Source organism: Mastomys coucha, unplaced genomic scaffold (assembly GCF_008632895.1).
Source record: "Mastomys coucha isolate ucsf_1 unplaced genomic scaffold, UCSF_Mcou_1 pScaffold6, whole genome shotgun sequence".
Classification (NCBI taxonomy): Eukaryota; Metazoa; Chordata; class Mammalia; order Rodentia; family Muridae; genus Mastomys; species Mastomys coucha.
Window position 1 is genome coordinate 101,713,469 of NW_022196912.1, and position 2,930 is coordinate 101,716,398.

The 2,930-nt window shown below is 49.3% G+C and overlaps 1 pseudogene; it reads left to right on the top strand.

The window, feature by feature from the left end:
- The first annotated feature begins 370 nt into the window (after nt 1-370).
- LOC116081074 lies at nt 371-1,367 on the top strand (annotated as a pseudogene).
- Nucleotides 1,368-2,930: the final 1,563 nt, after the last annotated feature.

Sequence of the window (2,930 nt, forward strand, 5' to 3'; positions counted from 1 at the left end):
AAGAAGAAGAAGAAGAAGAAGAAGAAGAAGAAGAAGAAGAAGGAAGAGGAGGAGGAGGAGGAGGAGAAAAAGAAGAAGAAGAAGAGGAAGAGGAAGAGGAAGAGGAAGAAGACTGGTACCCTAACAGAAGCAGCAGCCAACAGTCACAGCCTTCACCCTCTCTTGCCCACTCGTCTGCCCTATGCCACCACCCTGCCCTGGAGGTCTCTTTTCTCCTTCTTCCTCCTCCACCCTCACCTCCTGCCCACCCCTATTGTTCTGCCTCTGGCCTTGTCCTTCCTGCTAGCTCCCTTTCTCCCCTGTGTGGACTCACACCTCCAGTGACCAAAGACATGACTACTGAAAATCCAGTGCTCTGTAACTGCTAGACATGGACACCAGTGTGACTGAAGATGGATTAAATGTCAACCATCCGGCTACTTATGCATGCAAAGGAAGTTGGCAGTGTCATGGAAATAAAAAGAGAAGATACAGGAGGAGAATGGTATGCATATCAACTTCTCAGAAGGGAATTGTCCTAAGAGAATGATCACTTTGGCTGGGCCAACTAATACCATCCTCAAAGCCTTTGCTAGGATTGTTGACAGCTGGGAGAGGACATAAGCAGAGGTGCAACCAATAGGACAGCTGTCAGTAGACCCCCAGTTACCTTACAGCTGGTGGTCCTTCCTAGTCAGTATGGCTCTCTTATTGGAAAAGGTAGTTGCAGGATCAAGGAAAGGACAGTACAGGGGTTCAAGTCTAGGTGGCAGGGGATATGCTACCCAACTCAACTGAGAGGGCAATCATTATTGCTGCCATTCTGCAATCTATCAGTGAGTATGTCAAACAGATCTGTGTGATCATCTTGGAGATTCTCTCCCAGTCCCCCTTCCCCTCCCCCAAGGGACAACCATCCCCATACAGGCCCAAGCCCTCCCTCAAGTTCTCCGGTCATCTTTGCCTGTGGTCAGGGCAGGCATCTACAGTTCGAGCTTTCCCCACAGCACCCTGTCCATGTGCCTCAACCCTGACCTGGAGGAACCACCTCTAGAGGCCTCTACCATTCAAGGACAGCATGCCATTCCACACCCGGATTTGACCAAGCTGCCAGTCTCATTTTCCCATGACCCATGGCAACACCAGATTCAGCGGCATGAATTCTGCTCTCCAGGGGTGAAAGGCTAGTGGGTAGGTTTGGATGCATCTGCTCAAACTACATCTCTTGAATTCGCCATTCCAAATGATTTGACTGGCTGTGTAATCGGTGTCAGGGCACCAAAATCAATGAGATCTGTCAGATGTCTGGGTCAAAGATCAAAACTGCAGGCTCCGAGGGACCAGGGGACTCTCGTTGCAGCCAAAGAAAGCCCGGTCTTCTCTGGTGACTGAGGCAACTTCTAACAGAGGGGAACATATTGGGACGCAATGGTGTTCAGAGCCTGAGCCAGCCTGGGGACTTCCTCCCCGCTCAAATTCAGCAGAGGAACATTCGTCTTTCCATTTTCCCTATGCAGATGCAAAATCCAGAGTGCCAGGGTTGGAAAGGGTCCCAGAAATGATCTCATCTGTCCTTCCTCAAGGGATTAGGTCATTGGAGGGAGGTCAGCCAGTGGCTGGGATTGAAGCTCGTCTGAGCCAGGGGTCCTGCTTTCCTCCTTCTCCTGCAACTCATTTATTCCCCAGCAGTCCTTTGCAGAACACCTGGCATGGTGCCATGTGACAAGTGCTGGGAGTGAGGTCACTTCTTTGTGTTACATTCCCAGTTTTTGCTTTCTGTAACTTTTAAGCAGATGTTGGGCTCCATATTCTCTCCTCTAGCCTGCAAGAGCTCCTAGCTTCCAAGCCCTGTGGTCCACACACATGTGAAGAGTGAAGAAGCAGGAGAGAGAAACCAACTCATCTAGGAAAGATAAATAATCTAGTCCAAGAAATCCTAGGTTGGAATTGAAAAAGAGAGAGTGAGAACAAAAAACAAAAGAAGGAAAGAGAGAGAGAAAGAGAAAGAGAAAGAGAGAGAGAGAGAGAGAGAGAGAGAGAGAGAGAGAGAGAGAGAGGAAGGAGGGAGGAAGGAAAAGAAAAGAAAGATATCAAGATGGACTGTATCCTGCTCTGGGGCACAGTTCCAGGATGCCCACAGCAGACTCCTGGATGCCTGTGTATCCGGAACCCTCCTGGGCTTAGAAGACAGAGTGGCCTCCATAACTGCCCAGGGCTATAGGGAAAAAGATCAAAGGACACCTAAGGAGTGGTCAATAGTGAATAATCGTCACTCTGGTGCTGGGAGGGTCCTGGTACCATTCAGACAGTGAAACCCTAAAACAACCAGTGTTGCCGTGGTATTGCAGACCCCAGAGCTGAGGAGACAGCACCTAAAAATTGGATCAAGGGGACAGAGCTGTTCTCAACCTATGGGGTGCAACCCCTTTGAGGGGAGAATGATCCTTTCACAGGACTCGCATGTCAGATATCCTGCATATCAGATATTCATATTGTGATCTATAACTGCAAAATTACAGTTATGAAGTAGCAACAAAAATAGTTTTATGGATGAGGGTCACCACAACATGAGGAACTGTATTGAAAGGTAACACCAGCCGGTCCCTCTGGTCTGGTGTCCTGAGCGGACCTTGGGCCCAGGCTCCACAGCCAGTCCCACAACACCCAGAGGAAGCACTCTCAGGTGATCTAACAAGCCCAGGGTCACAAGATCCCAGAATCACAGGGTCACAGAGACTGCCTGACTCTAAGGAGCTCTGATACAACCAGGATCACAGGAAGGACTGACTCCCGTCAGATTTAAAAGGACTGACTCCCGTCAGATTTAGCAAGGGCAGGTAGCACTAGAGTTAACCAGATGGTGGGGGGCAAGCGTAAAAAAATAACACAAACCAAGATTACTTGGCATCATCAGAACCCAATTCTCCCACCATAGCAAGTCCTGGACACAC